This window comes from Pelophylax lessonae, assembly GCF_965119305.1.
Source record: "Pelophylax lessonae genome assembly, chromosome: 3".
NCBI lineage: Eukaryota > Metazoa > Chordata > Amphibia > Anura > Ranidae > Pelophylax > Pelophylax lessonae.
This window is the reverse complement of record NC_138770.1, coordinates 564,802,376-564,825,273: the sequence shown is the minus strand read 5'-3', so window position 1 is coordinate 564,825,273 and position 22,898 is coordinate 564,802,376.

Genomic DNA, 22,898 nt, shown 5'->3' with positions numbered 1-22,898 from the left:
TCTCGGTATATGAACCCTTGATGACATCATATGTTTTCCCTCCTATTCCACTCTCCAATAGTTTGAGGAATAAGCCTGGGTGCCACACTGAGTCAAAGGCCTTCTTAAAGTCCACAAAACAGGTGAATATCTTCCCATGTCTTCTATTGTGGAAATGGTTCTTGATCAGACTGTGCAGGGTGTAGATGTGGTCTGTAATGCAATGGTTTGGCATGAACCCCGCCTGACTTCTGTTGAGGACGTTGTGTTGTGTCAGGAAGGTGAGGATCCGTTTGTTGAGGATACTGTTGAATAGTTTCCCTAATGTGCTGCTGACACATATCCCTCTGTAGTTGGCTGGATCATACTGGTCTCCACTCTTATGGATGGGTGTTATGAGGCCTTGGTTCCATATTTTAGGGTAGTGACCAGCACTCAGTACCAGATTGAACACTTTACATATTGCAGCATGTACGTCTGGTGAGCCATGTTTAATCATTTCAGGCAGGATTCCATCCATCCCACTGGCTTTTTTAGTTGGCAGGTGTTGGATTTTCTCTGTTACTTCTTGTAGTGTAATTGGTACATCCAGGGGGTTTTGGAAGTCCTTGATTTTTTCCTCCATAACGTGTAGTCTTTTGATGAGGTCTTTTTGTTCTGCAGTTAACTCCTCCTCTGGGATATCTTTGTAGAGGTTCTTAAAGTAAGTGAGCCAGATGTCACCATTTTGGACGTGGAGGTTGTTTTTCCTGGGTGCTGAGCCAATATTCTTCCATATTTCCCAGAAATAATTTTCCTGAAGTGCCTCTTCTAACTGTTGAAGGTTGTTGGAAATTAAGTTTTGCTTTTTCTCTTTAAGGGTTTGTTTGTATTGTTTCTGAAGAATGCCGTGGGCTATCCTTGGGTCGCTGTTGTCGGGGTCTCTGTGTTTGTTATTGGAGGCTGTTCGTAAGTTGTTCCTTAATGCTTTGCATTCTTTGTCGAACCATTTATTGGATTGTTTGTTGAATGTTTTCTTGTAGTTGGCTTTTTTCAGCTGGGCTGTTTCTGCTATTGTGTGTAGTATATTATGGAAGTCCTTTGCTGCCTTGTTCACACCTCGTGGGCTGACCTCATAGGTGTTGTTTTGAAAGTTTTCAAGATGTTTTTTGATGTAAGGTCTGTCAGCTACCTCTCTGTATTTTGTGGCAGACTGTTTTGACCATTTAAATGATGGTGGTAGGTTGCATAGAGAAGCCTGGTGGAATTTTGGAGATGGTTTATTTGACGATTTAATATATAGCAGTAGTTGGTTGTGGTCTGACAGGTGTGTTTGTGGGGTGACTGTAAAGCCATTGATGAGTGCGGGGTCCATATCTGTGATGGCATAGTCTACCACACTGCTGCCTACATGGGAGTTTAATGTGTACCTTCCCAGAGAGTCTCCCTTGGTACGGCCGTTGAGGATATAGAGCCCAAGACTGCGGCACAGATTCAGCAATTTTCTTCCATTTTTGTTGATTGTACTGTCATAGCTGTTTCTTTGTATCTGTATCAACTCATGACCGTAATTTGCAGGGCCCAGTATGTACGTGTTGCCATCAGAACTTGTATAGTCCTTTTCTCTTCCTGTTCTAGCATTGAGGTCTCCAAAGATGAGCACTTGGCCCAGGGATTGGAATTGGGCTACCTCACCTTGTAGGACCTCATAAATATCTGGTCTGAAATATGGGGACTCTGGTGGGGTAATGTATGCTGCACATAAGTAGATATTCGACTGAGAGGCAAGGATGGAGCTACTTATTCTGATCCAGATGTGGCTCTCTCCTTTTTTGATTGTATTGATGTTGTCATGTAGCTCCTCCTTATACCAGACTAGTATTCCTCCTGAGCAGCGACCCTGTTTGATGGTTTTATCCTTCTGTGCGGGGACAGAGAATTCCCTATAGCCGATAGGTACTGTTGGTTTGTCCTGTGCCCGAGTCCATGTTTCCAGGAGGATTTGTATGTCTGTCTCATGTAGTCTTTGTGTGAAGTCTGGATCGTTTACTTTGGATCCGAAGGCTGAAGTGTTCAGACCCTGAATGTTCCAGCTACTAATTACTAAAGATGACATTTTGTAGTTTATATACCTTGCAATGGGCAAATTTCCAGGGGCAAACTGGATTTTGGGTTGTTGTCTGTCTTTTGTGCTTTTTGAGCTCATCAGTATATCGCATAATGTGCTGAGGAGGATGGATCTCATCTCCTCCTCCATTTCCCTGCTTTTTAGTCCTGGGGCAGGTGGTTTCCTCCATTCTTGCAATCTTTGTGGCCCTGTTTTTCCCTTTAGTGTGTTGTATTGGGTTAGTGGTGGGGCTTGGGGTCTTGTGATTGTTTCTGTCTGAGAATGTTTTGTGCCAGGTTCAGGGTAGTGAAATCTCCCAAGAACAATGTCTTTGAATTCTCTCGCCAGGAGACTGACCCCTTGTTTGTTCAGATGTTTGTTGTCATAGAGGTGTTGGGGCATTATAAAAGGGTGTTGTGCCAGGTGAATCGAAGGTTTTGACCTGGTTTTGTCTGCCAGCTCTGTGTTGATTTGCTGGGTTATGTCATTTGATATATCCCTTCTTGGAAGTAGGGAGGACAGGATTACTTTGGACTGTGGAAATTTTTGTTGTGCAGTCTGTTAGTTGTAGTAATTTGTCCACGATAACTTCCTGCTGTTCTTGAATGTTGTTTGTTCCTGTGTGTATGATGATATGTTGGGGTTGGTGAAATATGGGTCGTTGATGACTCCTGTTGCCTGTTCAATTGTTGAACAGTGAATTTTGGAGACTCTTGTTCCTGGGAAGAGCCGTTTAGTGTTAAGGTATTTCCCATTTGAGTCTATTATTAAAACAATTTCAGGAGCTTGTTGCCTGTTCCTGTGGTTTGATGATGGATTGTTTGTGGTTTCTGGATTATTAGAGTCGTCTTGGCTATTGTTGGGCTTTGTAGTGTTAATTTTTGGGAGTTGATGAGTTCCACTAGTTTGTTGTTTGCTGATGGGTACTTTGTCTGTACAGACCATAGCCTTTGATTCTCTTTCATGGTTGTTAATTATCATTTGTGATTTAAGTGTCATTACCTCTTCCTTCAGTTGTGTGTTTTCTTGCTGTATCTGTTGAATTGTAGATCGGATTTCTTCTAGGATAGATTCGTGTTCAGATTTCAGTGTTTTCAGCTCTTCTCTCAGCTGGTAATTAACATTTTTGTCACTTGACTGTCTCTGAAGCTGTTCTTTGAATTGTATAAAGTCTCTCTCAAGTTGAGATAAGCAATCTCTGAGCACTGTGGGTGAGGGGATATCAGGCATGTCTCTGGACATAGTGTCTTTTTGTATCTGTTCCTCATGATTTTTGACAGGAAATTTTAGATCCATATAGACCTTGGCCTGATCTTTAATTTGTGGGAAGACCTGTTTAAGCTCTTCTAATCTTTCCTCTGTGCCTTGCGCCATGATGGTGCCATTGTGATATATGTTCAAGGTGAGTACAGCGCAATCGTCCTCCTTGTCATCCCTGACCTTGATCTGCCGGCCCTTGCAGATACCTCCTTTAGTAATAATATTGTAAAATTTACAGAAAGCTGTATGCCAGGCTTCAGTGTACTCAGTATGGAATATCAAATTTGTTATCTTTCTGCCATGTTCACTATTGGAAAAGTCAGCAAACAGAGTCTCTGGATTTTGCTTGAGTAGTTCCTCTTTTATGGCTTTCTTTGTTGGTTTGCTCATTCCTTTCTCTGTATAAACAATCTCCAAAAAGTCAGACCCCCTGATGACTTTGGCTTGTGTAGGGGAGTCTGTGTTCAGGGTAATTTCTTTGTTCTGTTCCATTTTAAGTACAGAGATTTGCTTAAAAAATATATGTATAATTTCTTTATATTTGTTTGTTGTTGGTGTTCTAGTAATAGTCCTACCTTGTGTTTCTGTTTGCTTGAATCCTCAGCCTTTGATGCTCTCTGATGCTGGATACTCGTCTGGTCTTGGAGTTTTTTGTACTTTTGTCTTTATTCTCTTTTTTTCCGTTAAATTCCATTCAATTATTTCAATTATTTCTTCTTGTTCATCTCTGTCTTGCATGTAGTTTCAGATTTCCTAGGTTTGTCTTTGCAATTTTGCCCATTGCAAGGTATAAAAGGTAAAAGTTTTCAGGAGCTCATCTTTAGTGCTGCTTGCTGCTTGCTATCTCCCTCTCTCTCTGTCACCCACCTTCTCTCTCTCTTTCTCTCTCTCTCTTTCGCTCGTTCTCTCGTTCTCTCTCTCTCTTTTTCGCTCGTTCTCGCGCGCTCTCTCTTTTTCGCTCGTTCTCGCGCTCTCTCTCTCTCTCTCTCTCTCGCGCTCTCTCTCTCGCGCTCTCTCTCTCGCGCTCTCTCTCTCGCGCTCTCTCTCTCGCGCTCTCTCTCTCGCGCTCTCTCTCTCGCGCTCTCTCTCTCGCGCTCTCTCGCGCTCTCTCGCGCTCTCTCTTTTTCGCTCGCGCTCTCTCGCTCTCTTTTTCTCTCGTGCTCGCGCTCTCTCGCTCTCTTTTTCTCTCGTGCTCGCGCTCTCTCGCTCTCTTTTTCTCTCGTGCTCGCGCTCTCTCGCTCTCTTTTTCTCTCGTGCTCGCGCTCTCTCGTGCTCTCGTTCTCTCGTGCTCGCGCTCTCTCGTGCTCTCGTTCTCTCGTGCTCGCGCTCTCTCGTGCTCTCGTTCTCTCGTGCTCTCTTTTTCTCTCGTGCTCTCGTTCTCTCGTGCTCTCTTTTTCTCTCGTGCTCTCGTTCTCTCGTGCTCTCTTTTTCTCTCGTGCTCTCGTTCTCTCGTGCTCTCTTTTTCTCTCGTGCTCTCGTTCTCTCGCTCTCTTTTTCTCTCGTGCTCTCGTTCTCTCTCATGCTCTCTCTCTCTTCTAAAGACCCCTTTTTGCTTTCCTGGTAAGTGTTATTTGCCCTCATGTGCCGGTATTAAGCTCATGCGTTTTCTCATGTTTGGGTTTTCTTTGCAGCCTCCTTTAGTCAACACCAACACGGCTTGGAAAGCAATCAGTGGCTAGCTTTGGTAAGTGTGTTCTGTAATTGTTCACTAATTATACTGTAGTATTTCGCATTGTGAAACACATTGTTTTTGCTCTTTCCTTTTTGCTCTTTTTTTGTTGCAGATTGTGGCTTGAGGATAGTTGCTGCTGCTGGACAGCCAGATTACCTGCCCACCTTGTTCTCCCATGGCCCCACCTACACATACAGGGAGTAGGAGTAGTAGTAGGGTAGCAGGTAGAGTGGCCAGGGGGGGGCAGATTGTCTGGCTACAGTGTGAGGGAGGCTCCAGCTGTATCCAGAAGGGAGTCCACCGTCTCCATCCAGGAGGAGGAAGCCGGGGGGGGGGATGTTACCACACCAAGTGGACAAGCTGCTTTTCCTCCCAGTAGTCCTGGAGAGGGAACTTTGAGAGGCAGCTTGTCCTCAGCCCCCTGGCATCCCCGTTTCTCCTAAGAGCAGAGCCGGGCCCTGGTCCAGGCCTATATGGAAAGATATGATCGCCTACAAGGGACCAGAGCCCAGACTACCTCAACCAGTGAGAGGGCACGCTTGTGGGAGGAAATCCGGGATGCCGTAAATGCACTGGGTGGTGCACGCCGCTGTACTACAAGTGTGCGGAAGAGGGTCAACGACATCCGTGGGTCCGTTCGGAAGAAGCTAAGTGCATGGGCTGCAGAGGGCCTTTATGACCGAGAAGGTCGGCTGGATCCAGGTGCTTAATGTTCTCTCTGGAGTTATCAGTTGCCATTTCTGAAGATCATTGGCCCCAATACCATCTTTTCCAGGGAGGATGTCGATACGAATGCTTTGCACCAAGATTGGTTATTAACTTAGATGTAAATTGTGTGAGTTGTTGTGAAACTATTAACTACTATCCAATGTGTGACATGAATAGACTTTTCTACTTGGACTTCAAATTGTCTTTTTTTTTTCCCAACACCTGCAATTTGTTCATCTGTAGCACGGATCTCAGCCCCTCCGCAGCCCATGCAGCTCGGCGACCCAGACGGACTCACGGCTGCTGACATGAATGTTGACCCTCCTCCTGGTAGGTCCCAAATCGTACTGTGCTAAACAATGTAGATGACTATTCTCTCCTTTCAATAATAGCTCATATTGCTATGTCCTCTTGACAGAAGAGCAGCGGCAGGGAACACCCCCAGTGCAGCAAGGCCTGGAGGAAGGTGTTGGTATGTATTGCTAATGTTTGTTTTTCTGAATGTTATTGTTAACCCAGTTGAAGCAAATGTCATTTCTTTAGAAAGAGTGTTGGCTTTAATATGTCTACCCTTCAAAACACCGTTGTCGTCATTCATGGGTGGCCTATTTAGTATTCTGACCATGCCTTCTTAGCCATTGGGAGGGTACTAGCAAGTGTCCTATGAGCCCAGGGAAACACTTTTGAATATTTGGCCTCAATGCTTAATTCATGAAGCTAGGATTGAAATTTGCACCAAATCCTTACTGTATAAGGTTATTTCCTCAGCCTTTTCTTGCTCTTTTTTTAAAGAACATCAGGCCCCTCTTGAAGGAGCAGCTGGAGTTGGACCAGGAGCTGGCGAGGATTCTGCATCCGATGCTGGGGTATGTGATCTAAAGGAACAAGGTGGAAATGTTCTATTTAAATGTTAGTACTGTTTTTTGTCTAGATGTGGCTTGTCTGCGTGAAATTTGTGCAGGGACATTCTGACGCTGCACCAGCAGCACAAGAATTAGATCCTGAAAGTCAGGGAATTATTGTATCATTTCTGGGGCCCCAAAAGTTTCTAAAACATCCAGGACCTTTAAAGTCCTGCCAGTCTTTGATTTTCCATGTCAAACTTCATGTGTGTATTTTTGTGGGGGTGTCATATAGCCTATTTTTGGCCAGATTTTAGACAAGTTACTTAGATGTTGAAAGTCATTGGTGTAGTAACAGACTTTACAAAACCAGAATTAACCTACCAGACCAGGGTTAGTTTTGAACTGGTTAATGTAGAAACTGTTCCGCCATTGTAATATTGGTAACAAAACCATAATATGTACCCATTATCAGAAGTGTTGCTAGCTTGGATAACATTACAATGATCAAGTGCTTATTAGAAGCACATCCAACTGTTCTAAATTCTGCTTGGGGTGTTTATGCTGTCAAACTAATCTTAATTCTTTTGTAATGATGTTTTCTAAATATTTTGTCTTTTTCTTCTGATTTCAGCCAGCATTGGATGCAACGGGATTGTCACCTACCCCACCTCGTCCATCTCTGCAGGATGTGGCCGAGATGCTGCTTGCTGAGTATCGGCTCCAAAATGACCCAAGGAGGCCCCTCTGCTGAATTTAGTGAGTTAGTACGGTTGCAAGGGTTCATACAGGAATCTGTATCAATGTTGGCCAGGAATCCGATAGCTTTGATACAGGTTCAACAGGATATGCGTGACTGCTTCCTAAGGTTAGCAGACCAGCATCCACGGAATCGGCAAAGTGTCGACACTCAGGTGCTGGACACACTCAAACGCCTGGTTGGAGCTGAAGATGCTCCATTGGCAGAGCCCTCCCAAACAGCACAATGGCCTGCCACCGCAGGTTGTGTTAGTGGGAGGGGGACACCAGTGTTGGCCACTGGGCAGGCAGCTGGGGAGGGGACAATTCCTCCTGTAGCCACTCCCAGCACTTCACAGTCCCTTCCAAATGTCACACCCCTCAATGAGCAATCCTCCTGCACAACCTTTTTGCAATCTGGTTCCACACTACCTCTTCCAACAGACTACAGTCCCTCCCCACCTGTATCTGTTCACTCCTCCCCAGGGCGTTCCCCTTATTTGGCACCACACGGACTGCTCACTTGCTCCCTCACCGTGGCCCACCCCGTCACACAATCCAGCACATCTTCACACCCCTTGCAGCAGCAAAAAGTAGCTCGGGTGGAGCTGCAGCAGCCACAGCAACAGCAGCCACAGCTGCAACACCAGCAGCAGCCACTACTACAACTGGCACAACTGCTGCAGCTGACCCCAGAGCAGAGACTCATCTTGGCGCACCATCTATTGTCTGGGATTCATCCGGGTTCAAGCACACCTTATCAGCCACCACCTTAGTTTTGTTTATTTTTGTGATTTGGGATGATTCTTTTATTTTTTTTATTTCTGTATATATTTGAACATTGCCCAAATTGTGGGGCCCCTTTTTGGTATAATTTGAGGGTGGCAGGATATTATTTAGACATTTGTATTTTGTGATGAAATATAGAACCTGATTAGTTTGTGTTTGATCTCTGGTATTTTGGGAGGGTTGTTGGCCAAGTAAGGGCCCTGGTTAATGTGGGCCTTTCTACACACGTGCTTCTCTATCTCCAAACATATGGTTACATTTCCATTTTCTAAACTCAATGTTCACATAATGACCCAAAAAAAGGTCTCCCTTCAAATTTAGCCTGAATACAGATCTCATGGAGAACAGAAACCAAAGCCAACATGCAAACAATTACAGAACACCCCACTCAGAATAAACAAATCCAACACACAACAGATTCAATGTTGAAAAACACACAAACTTATTTTTGTAGAAAACATACATATTGTGACAGAACCCACTGTCACTGTGTGTTTTGGAGGGGACTGTGCGCAAGCCTCCTACCGACAGACTATGGGCCAGAAGATACTGGAGTTTGGCACTGCAGCCTTTTGACTTTACCATCCACTACTGCCCTGGGAAGCAAAACGGCAACGCCGACGAATTATCCAGGCAAACAGACATTGACTCTTTGGGATTTGTTACCCGACTAATTCAGGCACAGACCAGTTGGAGGTCTAGTACCTGGATTAGTCTACCTTTGGGGGTAAGAGATGTGACGGTACTAACCGTCACTATGGGTGACGGATCACCCTGTCCCTGGATTGTAAACCCCTTTGTGTCATTTTCTTATGAGTTTGGGACATTGCATTTTATTTTCCCTTTATTCATCCTCTGAACAACTGACTCATGGCATTGAGTTAATGTAATGTAATGTTACAACCCATCCCCCCCCTCCTGTTTCTGTGTCTAAGGGTGTGGATTCATGGCAGACAATGGTCTGAGTTGGAGACATCTCTCCGCAGGGGGTGTGTATTAAGACTGCTTGTTTCAAATGTACAAATGTTAAGTTCTCATTGGTTGGTTCCCTTCCCCCCCTTCTGTGGAAAGGCTAAGGGGAGTTTCCCTAACTGTATGTAAAACTGTTGTCTTGGAATGTAATAAACAGTTTAAGCTCTGGATGGTTAACCCTCAACACCTGTGTGGATTGTCTCGTGATTGAGGGGTTACGGGCTGGGTATGGCTTCTCTGCAGGCTGTGGGTGCGTTTGGAGGACAGGAGACACAGATCCGGCGGATGTGCCCAGCTGGGGTACAAAGATCCGTCACATTGGTTGGCAGCGGTGGGATGTCTCCTGCAGTCCAGGACATCCAAACCACCACCAGGATTCAAGATCTGGGCAGCTGCCGAGGAGTGATACGGGGACCAGTCAGCATGAGAGCGGAGTTCGGGAAGAGGCTGCAAGGCATGCGGAAGCACCATCGGGGACCAGCGACAGAGCACACCAGGCTCGGCTGGGAGGATGTGATCCGCCGGCAACTCTGGCATGAGGCGCTAAGCCACGAGCGGCACCATCAGGGGAAGATCCTTCCCTCCTCCACAGAGATGTACCGGACGCAGTACCATGCGCGAGAGGTGTTCCTGAGGGAACGACCGCGAGATGAAGGGAAGACGGAGCTCGGAAGATTGGTCCAGGAGGAAATGAGGCTGGACGCCAGCTACAGAGCCCTCCGGTGGTTCGCGGCTCAACTGTGGCCAGGTACAGCAGATGGCAGCCCAACAGAAGGTGTTGGCTATGGCGGCGTGGGGCTGCTCCATCAAAAAATGTACGGAGACCCAGACTTTGGGAGCGATGAGGAGTGGCGGCTGGAACACATTCTGGATTTCCGAGATGAGGTGCTGGACCTCCCCGATGAGGCGTGTGACCTGGAGGAATTGGAGTTCCTGGTTGAGCAGGAATGGGAGCTCGAGATTGCCTACAAGCGGCTGTTTGACGGTGATCAGCAGCCTGGCATGGCTCCCGTTGCCTGGGACTGTCTGAGAGAAATGGCAGATAGTCACGAAGATGAGAAGCAAATGGGGCCAGGGGTGACCCTGCGTTTTCCCGTACTAACTGCAATGGAAGAAGCAGCGATGATACAGAGGGCACTGCGAGCGCTAGAATGCCGGAACGCACCGGAGGTCCACCAGGCAGCGAGACAAGCTAATAGCATGAAGGTCTCAGAAGGGGGAGTTGAGACAGGTGCTGGAAGGCTGGGAAATGGTGATCAGCAGCAAGTCCAGAGTATCTCATCTGGTGCCCCAGCAGAAGCATTGGCTACAGGGCAGAGTGCCCCTGGCATCTGCCCAGCATCAGAAAAAGAGTTGGATCCGGAGAGTCTGAGAGAGGATCTGCGTGAGCTGTTTTCCCAACAGCAGATACCCCCACCGGGAGTAGAGGAAGCAATTCTCCCTCCCCAACAATTGGACACTACCCCAGTGTTTATCCCCCCAGCAGAAGCGCTGGCTACGGGGCAGAGTGCCGCTGGCCTCTGCCCACCCTCAGAGGTAGATCCAGGGAGTCCGAGGGGTGACCTCAGTGAGCCGTTTCCCCAGCACTTGGACACTACCCCAGTGGTTATCCCCCCAGCAGAAGCGCTGGCTGCGGGGCAGAGTGCCGCTGGCCTCTGCCCACCCTCAGAGGTAGATCCAGGGAGTCCGAGGGGTGACCTCAGTGAGCCGTTTCACCAGCACTTGGACACTACCCCAGTGTTTATCGCCCCAGCAGAAGTGCTGGCTACAGGGCAGAGTGCCCCTGGCATCTGCCCAGCATCAGAAAAAGAGTTGGATCCGGAGAGTCTGAGAGAGGATCTGCGTGAGCTGTTTTCCCAACAGCAGATACCCCCACCGGGAGTAGAGGAAGCAATTCTCCCTCCCCAACAATTGGACACTACCCCAATGTTCATCCCCCCAGCAGAAGCGCTGGCTACAGGACAGAGCGCTGATGGTCTCTGCCCAGCATCAGAACCAGAGATGAAGAATCCGGGAGACAGTCCCTGCAAGATACCTTCTCAGCGGCTGGTAACTACACCAGGAGAAAAGCAAGTACCTTTTTCTCCCCAAATGCATAGCCCTACCAGCCTACATTCCCTACCAGCGGAAGCGCTGGCATCAGGGCAGAGAATTATTCAGCTCCCCCCAATATCTGCAACCCTGCCCTGGATCAGAGGAGTGCAGACAGCTGTTCCCACTCTGCAGCGGCTGTTTTTATTCATGGGAGACCCTATGTGCAGTGTTGCTCCCCAGCACCAGAGTCGTTCTTTTAGTTTTCCTGGTTGCCTGGGGTGGAAGTTTGTGACTAACGCAGGTCCAGACCAGTTGAGGGTCAGGAACCTCGTTAGTCTGTTTTTAAAAGGGGAGAAATGTGACAGAACCCACTGTCACTGTGTGTTTTGGAGGGGACTGTGCGCAAGCCTCCTACCGACAGACTATGGGCCAGAAGATACTGGAGTTTGGCGCTGCAGCCTTTTGACTTTACCATCCACTACTGCCCTGGGAAGCAACGCCGACGAATTATCCAGGCAAACAGACATTGACTCTTTTTGGGATTTGTTACCCGACTAATTCAGGCACAGACCAGTTGGAGGTCTAGTACCTGGATTAGTCTACCTTTTGGGGGGAAGAGATGTGACGGTACTAGCCGTCACTATGGGTGACGGATCACCCTGTCCCTGGATTGTAAACCCCTTTGTGTCATTTTCTTATGAGTTTGGGACATTGCATTTTATTTTCCCTTTATTCATCCTCTGAACAACTGACTCATGGCATTGAGTTAATGTAATGTAATGTTACAACCCATCCCCCCCCCCTCCTGTTTCTGTGTCTAAGGGTGTGGATTCATGGCAGACAATGGTCTGAGTTGGAGACATCTCTCCGCAGGGGGTGTGTATTAAGACTGCTTGTTTCAAATGTACAAATGTTCAGTTCTCATTGGTTGGTTCCCTTCCCCCCCCTTCTGTGGAAAGGCTAAGGGGAGTTTCCCTAACTGTATGTAAAACTGTTGTCTTGGAATGTAATAAACAGTTTAAGCTCTGCATGGTTAACCCTCAACACCTGTGTGGATTGTCTCGTGATTGAGGGGTTACGGGCTGGGTATGGCTTCTCTGCAGGCTGTGGGTGCGTTTGGAGGACAGGAGACACAGATCCGGCGGATGTGCCCAGCTGGGGTACAAAGATCCGTCACAACTACATATAAATAAGTAGCTTGAAAAAAATGCACCAACATTATTAGTCCTGATCACTAACCCAAAAACACCTTCTAATTTAAATTTCTACAATTAAAATGGTTCTGCTTACGATAAACAATTTGGAGACAGTCTAGCGGCTCACTCCCAGGGACCATGTACTGCAGTGTGACAGTCCTCCTCCTCCCCTTTACCAAACACACCACCGGTTCACGTCCGTCCACTTTGGCTAGAACCAGAAGATAAAGAAGAACAAATTAGGAGACCAATGTTAATAGTAGTAAAAAAGGTTGTGAAGAGACACTTGATGGAGGTGGCAAAGGTAGGGGCAAAGGGAACGGGGGGGGAAATTGTTGCATACCTAAACACAGGCCTGCCCACAAAAAAACATCACAGATCTGGGCACATGTAATCTATATCTTTACTTACCGGAGATTTGGTCCGCAGCTTTTCGCAGCAGTCTTGGAGAACGATGCTTGGCATCACTCCAAGAGTGCTGCAGGTCCAAAAACATGGCACGGCGGAACCTAAATCTCCGCCGCAGCCTCATCCGGAGACGACACAGCATGGTGTGTTTGGTATGAAGGTGGGTGTTTATCTCATCATAACCCAGCAGGAGGAGAACCTGTGGAAAGAGCAATGTATGTTTGAGTCAAACTTATGTTAAAAAATGTGAATTCATCCAAAAACATGCTAGATCCACTTTTAGATATTGTAGAACAATGAATCTCGTTTCTGGTGATACATATACATCTATGTCCAAATCTAGCTCCATGACATAGGTTGACCCACACTGGTGATTACCTCAACATGATGTTGGCATTGTGTCGATTGTCCATTCAATACCTACCTCAAAGTATCATAACATGTGGAGGCTTATACACATCACCATGGCTAGTGTTTGGGGAGGGGGGGGGGGGCTGTTTTTATTTTTCACATAGGCTGAAGCCCCATTACAAATCTGACAAGCAGATCCTGTCTCCACCCCCTATAAACAAAAGTCTATCAAGTACTTTTAGTTATGTGTTACTTAACACAATCCATACTCATTCACAGGAGGGAGGGGCATTTGAAATGATGAGGGCCTATGATATGTGAACACACTTTTTTAAGGAGTAATTAAGACATCCCAAAGTCTCAGACACAGAGATGAGTAAACCCTTTATCAAGATATGGACACGCTTCTTTAGGTTATTGGTGACAGGGCGCCTAGAGATTTTAGTTTAGGTGGGAGCCCTGACATTCCCTGAGCACAACTTGTAGCCTATTTATTACTTCCCCAAAGCTAGACAAGCAACAAAGGGCACAGTCTCTATTGTAGGCGCTTTTTAAGATGTTTTATTTTTGGGGTGTTTTATCATGTACATGCTAAGTGACTCTTTACCCATATTGGAATGTGTACCAATGGAATTTTTGGACTCGCATGTTAAAGCTAACATCAAAGTCTCGACACAAACAAACATACATTATTGATCAAGCTAATGATGTGTTGACGCCCTTTTCACACTGGGATGACTTGTGTGATGACTTAGGCTGGCCATACACAATACAATTTATTTAGAAATTTCTGATCAATTTTGGAGAAATTTACCTTCTAATATGTAGTACAAAGGCCTGCCTAATTAGATACAAGTGAAAGTGTTGTTTATCTTTGACCTCATATTATGTGGTTTGTGGTAAATCTAACAGAGTGTGCAACAAAAGTTGAACATGTATGGCCAGCCTTAGTGGCCTGACAGGTCACACTCCATTGTGTGCAATGGAACCCTTCTAAGCAGAGTGACTCAAGTTGCTGCACCGTCTTAAAAAGTTACTCGACTACTTGTGTGCAACTTTGGAGCAGCTCTTAGTGCCGACTCAGTCTTGCTATGAAAGACATCGGATGTGATTTGGAGCACAATGCTCCTAAAATCACATGCGATGTCTGTGTGTTGTAAATTTAGCCATACAGTTTGTGTGGCTGAATTATCAACACAATCACAGTAAAATCACACAGAATCCTTTTTTTGTGGTCCACAGCAGAATTGGATCGCATAGTGGTTCACAGCAGTGCCATCCGATTCATGTGCGACCTGTAAAATCCCACTGCGATCTGATCTGGGGGTGTTGTTAACTTGCAATGGACACCCCCATGGATTCACATATGCCAGTGTGAGATGCCTGTGCTCTGAATGCGATCCATGAACACGCAAGCAACTCGCAGTGTTATCACATAGGTATCAAGTGAACACAGTCATGTCTTGCCTTTTTGGCTTCTTTATCCAATGCAATCCTTTGGAGACATCACCAGGCCACATTTTCTTGCTCACTCATTCCATCTCAGGTGAATAAATTAGCTGCTGTCTGCAGTGTGGACATCCATCTTATGATGGTGACTCTCAGCCAAGCATGTCGACCACCAGAGCTTGCAGTGTTGTATGTATGTATTTATTTATACCTAAATTTGTGTTTCACATTTTTTTAGGGAATATCCTATTTAAAATCTTGCATCTATGAAAAAGTTCAATCCATTTGTGTTTATATAGACATGTTCTAAAATGTATTACCAATATGTAACTTGTTTGTATAATTTCCAAATATATCTCTCTATACACACACACACTATTTGTTGTTTTATATAAAAAAAAAAAAAAAAAATATATAAAAAAAAATATATATATATATATATATATATATATATATATATATATATATATATATATATATATATATATATATATATATATATATATATATATATATATATATATATATATATATATATATATATATATTAGAATTAAATAAATGTAAAATGTATATATCTTTTTTGGTTTAGGAAATCCTAAAAATATTTACTAAAATTGAATTAAATATAAGATCTAAGAAAAAAATATTGATATATATATATATATATATATATATATAGAGATATATATATATATATATATATTATATTATATATATATATATATATATATATATATATATATATATATATATATATATATATATATATATATATATATATATATATATACACACAACATAGAGAGAAATATAATGTAACTATAGATACAGGAACAGGTTCACATACAGGAAATTTCTACAATAGGGAAACTGACGTATACTAGGCAGGAAGTGCACGAGTGTGAACCTACACTATAGAACACTCAACTTGTAGCCCCGCTAGATAGGTGAGAGACCCCACTAGCTAACTGAGAGATCACGCACATTCGAATGTGTACATTTTCACACACACATTTTACCTTGCAGATAAACAACACGACTGCAGGAGTGTACAGGGAAGGCGCCATGTTTCTCCAAATTGCGAGAGGAACTGTACAACTTCCGGAAATGTGTGCACCCAATAATAGTGTCGTTTCCGGTTGATTTTGGAAATGTGAGCACGCATTTTAAAACGTTAGCGAATTCACGAACGAGAGGTAACATTGACTAAACACAATCTGCTCAACACACAATGCATGTCCAACAAACATTGCAAATAATATAACAAACATTTGTTGAGACCAAAATACATTTTTATTTATACACATAATCAATGTTTTCAGAAGAAATTTGAAACATGCCGCCCACCACCATCAATGTTTATTAAAAACAGAATACACAGCTCAAACATTTCACACATGACACTTGACCTGGTCAAGTCAAAGAACTAGATGATCTACTAGTTGAAGAAATGGCTAAAATGACAATGAAAGGAGAAGTTATCATTATGGGAGATTTCAATCTTCCAGATATAAACTGGAAAACCAAAATAGCAAGTTCTACCAGGAGTACAGATATTCTAAATTCCCTACTGGGGTTGTCTCTGCAACAAGTGGTTGAGGAGCCAACCCGGAGGGAGGCCATTTTAGATTTGGTATTCACAAATGGGGATTCGGTATATGATGTCATTGTAGGCGAAACCTTGGGATCTAGTGATCACCAGTTAGTGTGGTTTAATATAAGAACTGTGAAAGAGTCACACCACACAAAAACAAAAGTTTTAGATTTTAGAAAAACAGACTTTTCAAAAATGAAATTAGTCATAAATGAGTCCTTATCAGACTGGTACGGATTACATGGAGTCCAGGAGAAATGGGACTACTTAAAAGGTGCATTATTGAAGGCAACAGAAAATTGCATTAGACTTGTCAGTAAAAGCAAAAAAAGGAAGAGACCACTGTGGTACTCAGCAGAAGTGGCCCAAATCATTAAAAATAAAAAGCTAGCATTTCGTAATTATAAAAAAACCCAGAGCAATGAAGATAAGGAAATCTACAAGATTAGGCAGAAAGAGGCCAAGCAAGTTATAAGAACTTCTAAAGCGCAGGCAGAAGAAAAACTAGCTCAGTCTATGAAAAAGGGGGATAAGACATTCTTCAGATATATAAATGAAAAAAGGAAATTAAAACAAGGAATAACTAAATTAAAAACAAAGGACGGAAGGTATGTAGAAGAGAATAAAGGGCTAGCCGACTGCCTTAATGAATACTTCGGTTTAGTTTTTACAGAAGAAAAAGGAGAAGGACCTCCACTTGAAAGGATGACTAATGAATCGTTTGATGCATGTGTCTTTACAGAGGAAGACGTTCTAAGATTGCTGTCTAAAGTGAAGACAAATAAGTCACAGGGTCCTGATGAGATACACCCAAAATTATTAAAAGAGCTTAGTGGTGAGCTGGAAAAACCATTAACAGATTTATTTAACAAATCATTAGTAACGGGAGTCGTCCTGGAAGATTGGAAATTGGCAAATGTCGTGCCCATTCACAAGAAAGGTAGTAGGGAGGAATCGAGCAACTATAGACCAGTGAGTCTGACATCAATAGTAGGCAAATTAATGGAAACCCTATTAAAGGATAGGATTGTGGAACATCTTAAATCCCATGGATTGCAAGATGAAAAACAACATGGGTTTACTTCAGGGAGATCATGTCAAACAAATCTTATAGATTTTTTTGACCGGGTGACTAAAATAATAGACGGTGGAGGTGCAGTAAACATTGCATATCTAGATTTTTAGTAAGGCTTTTGACACTGTCCCACATAGAAGACTTATCAATAAACTGCAGTCATTTGTTCATCTGTAGCACGGATCTCAGCCCCTCCACAGCCCATTCAGCTTGCGACCCGGACGGACTCACGGCTGGTGACATCAGTGTTGACTTTCCTCCTGGTAGGTCCCATATCGTACTGTGCTAAACAATGTAGATGAATATTTTCTCCTTTCAATGATAGCTCATATTGCTATGTCCTCTTTACAGAAGAGCAGCGGCAGGGAACCCCCCCAGTGCAGTAAGGCCTGGAGGAAGGTGTTGGTATGTATAGCTAATGTTTATTTTTCTGAATGTTATTGTTAACCCAGTTGAAGCAAATGTCATTTCTTTAGAAAGAGTGTTGGCTTTTAGATGTCGACCCTTCAAAACACTCATCATTCATGGGTGCCCTATTTAGTATTCTGACCATGCCTTCTTAGCCTTTGGGAGGGTGCTAGCAAGTGTCCTATGAGCCCAGGGAAACACTTTGGAATGTTTGGCCTCAATGCTTAATTCATGAAGCTAGGATTGAAATGTGCCCCAAATCCTTACTGTATAAGGTTGTTTCCTAAACCTTTTCTTGCTTTTTTTCCAAGAACATCAGGCCCCTCTTGAAGGAGCAGCTGGAGTTGGACCAGGAGCTGGTGAGGATTTTGCATCCAATGCTGGGGTATGTGATCTAAGGGAACAAGGTGCAAATGTTCAATTTAAATGGTAGTACTGTTTTTTGGCTAGATGTGGCTTACATTGTCTGTGTGAAATTTGTAAAGGGACATTCTGACGATGCACCAGCACCACAAGAATTAGATCCTGAACGTCAGGGAATTATTGTATCATTTCGGGGGCCCCAAAAGTTTATAAAACATACAGGACTTTTAAAGTCCTGCCAGTCTTTGATTTTCCATGTCAAACTTCGTGTGTCTTTTTGTGGGGGTGTCATGTAGCTTATTTCTGGCCAGATTTTAGACAACTTAGATGTTGAAAGTCATTGGTGTAGTAACAGACTTTACAAAACCAGAATCAAGTGTTTATTAGAAGCACATCCAACTGTTCTACGTTCTGCTTGGGGTGTTTAGGTTGTCTAACTAATCTTAACTCTTTTCTAATGATGTTTTCTAAATATTTTGTCTTTTTTCTTCTGATTTCAGCCAACATTGGATGCAGCGGGATTGTCACCTACCCCACCTCGTCCATCTCTGCTGGATGTGGTCCAGATGCTGCTTGCCGAGTATCGGCTCCAAAATGAGTCAAGGAGGCCTGCTGATTAGTGTTGAGCGAACACGGACTGTATTATTCGGGTCCGTACCGGATAATTGGATTTTTGTTACCCGGACACGGAACCGAAAACTTTACTGTATGTTCGGGTTTAAAATCTCAGTTCGGTAATTTTATTTCCTGTTTTGTATGTAATGGCGCGCTTTTAATGGTAGCTTTCAACAGCCAATCAACAAGCGTTTAACTGGTGTGCCATAGAAGCCATCACAGCCATGCCTACTAATGGCATGGCTGTGATTGGCCAGCTGAAGCATGTGACCCAGGTCTTTATAAGCTCGAGACACAGCGTGCTGTGCGTCAGTCTGCTGTAGTGTAGGGAGAGAGCACACAACGGTGCTGGCTGCTGCTGATTAAGGACAGACAGGGAAAAACAACATTGTGCCCGAAAAGAATGCAGGGACAGGTCGGAGTGTAGGCAGGGAAAGATATTTGAGCATTTTAGGGACAGGCTGGAGAGAGTAGGCAGGGAGAGATTAGGAGACACAGGACAGAACAATCGTCCGTTAGCGATCTACATCAATTTTGCTGTGTGGGGGGTGGTGCAGTGAACAATCTTTTTGCCCTCACTTGAGCCCACTGAGGAGGAGGAGGGAGAAAAAAAAATATTTTTATCAGTCTGTTGTGTGCAGCGTTCAGCTATATTTTACTACAGAGTGCTGTTCTAATCTGCTATTTAAAAATTACAAAGTTAAAGGGGAATTTTATTTTTTCCCTTCATAGCCTGCTGCTGACCGTGACATAAAACATAAGACACTGCTGTGTTCACATGTGCTATTGAAAAATCACCAATTTTATATACTTTTTTCTATTCCGCTATTCAATATACACCCTTTTGGGGTAAAAAAATTAAATTGCGGCATAGTCTGTATCGGTACGTGTGAGATACACCTTTCAAATTTTTTTGGCGCATCTTCCACCGTCGAGGATTGCAGGGCGCTTCAGTTTGCCTCCTGTTCCGAACTCCTCCTACTCCTCATCCTGCCTTTAGGGTACAAAAAAATGTAATCTAGGCCTAATCTGTGTTTGTACGTGTGAGATACACCGTTTTATATATTTTTTCTATTCCGCTATTCAATATGCACCCTTTTGGGGTGAAAAAAATTAAATTACGGCATAGTCTGTATCGGTACGTGTGAGATACACCTTTTAAATTTGTTTGGCGCATCTCCTTCCAGCGCCGAGTGTGAGATACACCATTTTATATACTTTTTTCTATTCAATATACACACTTTTGGGGTAAAAAAAATTAAATTGCCGTATAGTTTGCATATTTGACTGAGATACACCCGTGCGATACTGTTGTTGTTTTGTTCCGCTATTCAATAAACCCCTTTCTCTGTCGCTCATTGACAGACGCAGTCCTCTTTGATTAATATCATTAGGGTTATACTGCCCCCTACAGGAGTAGGACACTAGGCAGGAAAAATGTTCTGGCCACACCTTAGGGGCAGTCCCAGAGGGTATATCCTTTCTCTCCCTGCTACAGGATGTCAGTTTTTTTTCTGCCTAGTCAGGAGTAAGGACCTAAGTTCCTTGCTGGGATCTCTGGTCCTGGCATGCATTTTAGATAAATCTTTTTTAGTTAGCTTTTTCTCTCCAGTTTTTGTTCCTTTGAGATCTTCAAGCAATTATGCTGGAGCTGGGCGACGGGCTGGATGTTGAGATCCAGTGGTCACTCCAGCCGGCCTACGAGCGCGTGCAGGCCCTAGCTCCGCGCTGGGTCGGCCGCGACATAGTCCCACTGGACAGGGACTGGCCCTGCGAGTTAAACGTCTCGTCAGGTCGCCTACGACCAGTCAGAAACTGAGTCGCGGCGTCCGTATTGGTCGACAGCCCCCCCACCTCGGTGGAGAGGGGTTCTGTTAGGAGTGGGTGCCCGCCTGTTCCGGTATGGTGAGTAGAATGTTCCCCCTCCCCCCCTGTCGGGTTTTGGGAATGGATGCGGGCCCTTTGGTGGATGGTCGGACCCTCATGATCCACGGGTTCCCCTCTATCCTGTGACACACTCCACATATCTCCCTACTTGCAGGTATACCACTCCAGGAGGCTTGGTTTGGGAGCTGACTATCTACATGAGTCACTGCAAGGAGCCTGCATTGTAAAAGGAAGGAAGCCATGACTGAGCTCAGTCAGGGATGAAGACAGGGCGCCGCTGGCGTTACTGTTTGAAACAGCCATGCAGAGGGGTGATACGATCAAGCACCTACCTATCGCATAGAGATGCATCTGCACGGGCCGCCATCCTTCCGCAGGCCGCACGGACCGTCATCCTTCCGCAGGCCGCACGGAGCCACCATTTTGGCGTAGCCTAATGTCTCCTGCATGGGGGCGGCCATCTTGGATACACCCAGCTCCTCGTGGAGTAGCGGTGGGAGTGCCGGGAGGCGTGTAAAGGGGCGGAGTCACCTCCTTTACCCGGGTAAATCGATCCACAAGACTTCCTGTTCTGTAAAGGACAGCGCTGAGAGCAGTTCGGTAGAAGCTTCTGTGCATCAGGTGGTGAGCCCTTGGGGTCTCTCTCTCTCTCTGTGGGGGTCCGAAGCAGGTGACACTGAGGGGCGCTGTTGCGCTGGGGGATTACACAAAAAAAAAAGTTTTTTCTTTTGCAATCCTTGGTTGCTGGCAAGTGTTCCTGGATTTGTCATGGAACCTGCTACACATGTATCCCCACCTGATCCCCCTCGAGGTGGCCGCAGGACCCTCCAGTTCCCCACTTAGTATTGATGCATTGTCAGCGGTTTTGGAGTCTTTTGTATCCCGGGTGGAGGTGGTCTGTCAGGGACGGGGCGCAAAGAAGCGACCCCCGCCTACCCCGATTTCATCTGACACTTCAGATACAGATTCTGAGCCTGTCGCAGCAGCTGCAGGTCCCTCTTCTGGGGCTAGTGTCTCATATCCCATCTACTCGGATAGCGAGGAAGACATTTCTCCCTCCGCTATAGCGCAGGATGAAGCATTGGTAGATGCACTGATTGTGTCTGTGCGGGAAACTTTAAGACTTGAGCTTATACCTACGGAAGCAGTTGATACTGAAATTGCTTTTGGTACTTGCAAGCCTACCAAGATGGCAAAGGTGTTTCCTTTGCCCAAATGTTTTCAGGATATAATTAAGGAAGAATGGGTCTGTCCAAAATGAGCCCCTGGTATTTCCAAACGGATTGCTAGACGCTATCCATTTGAAGAATCTCTCCTTAATAAATGGACGGTACCACCGTCGGTGGATTCACCGATTTCCAGATTAAATAAAGCTACGGTTATCCCGGTGGAGGACGCTCCGTCTTTTCGGGATCCAGTGAACCGTAAAGCGGAATCTATATCCCGCTCTATATTTTCCCTGATAGGGTCAGCCTTAAGGCCAGTGTTCACCATTGCTCTGGTTGCACAAACATTTACAGAATGGACCAAGTTGTTACGCCGAGATCTGGAGGGGAGAAGTCTCCCCCCGGCAGTATCGGACTTGCTGGAGCAGATGGTACAAGCGCTACAGTTTGTCTGTGACGCCGCCCTGGACGCTGCTCCATTAATGGGGCGCGTATCAATCTCGGCGGTGGTCCTTCGGCGTATGCGGTGGTTAAAATGCTGGTCGGCGGATCAAGCTTCCAAAAAAGCTTTGACTAATCTCCCCTTTCAAGGGGATCGCCTGTTTGGTGCCACCTTGGATGAGATCATCAAGGGTCTCACTGGTGGCAAGAGCACCTTTTTACCACAGACTACTAAGGGGAAAGCACCACGTCGCAGACGGGGATCTTCCTTTTCCACTCATAAGAAATTTTTTCGCTCCTCTGCGGCGGGCGATAAGGCGAAGTCCTCCAAAGCCCCCCCAGGAGGATTCAAAGGGCGCTGGTCGAGTAAACAAAGGTCCGGCCCTGCCAGACCTGAAGATAAGACCAATACAGCCTGAAGGTGCGCCTCCACCCATATCTGGGGTGGGGGACATCTTCACCGGTTTCCGGACCCATGGCTCTCCAGGATTCCAGACAAATGGGTTCAAGAGGTCATACGGTCGGAATACAAGATCGAGTTTCGATCACTGCCACCGGTGCGGTTCTTCCCTTCCAATATCCGACTATCCCCGGACCGCTTAGAAGCTTTGCGGGGGTCAGTGACAGATTTAATGCAACAAGGAGTGGCGGTCCACGTTCCTTGGACAGAACGTTTTTCAGGGGTTCTATTCGAACCTATTCACAATACCCAGAAAAGAGGGCAAGGTGTGTCCAATTCTGGACTTGAGAGCACTCAATCATTTTGTCCAGGTGCAAAAATTCAAGATGGAGTCCATTCGCACAGTAGTGGCCTCCCTGCATCAGGGGGATTTTCTGGCGTCCATAGACATCAAGGATGCCT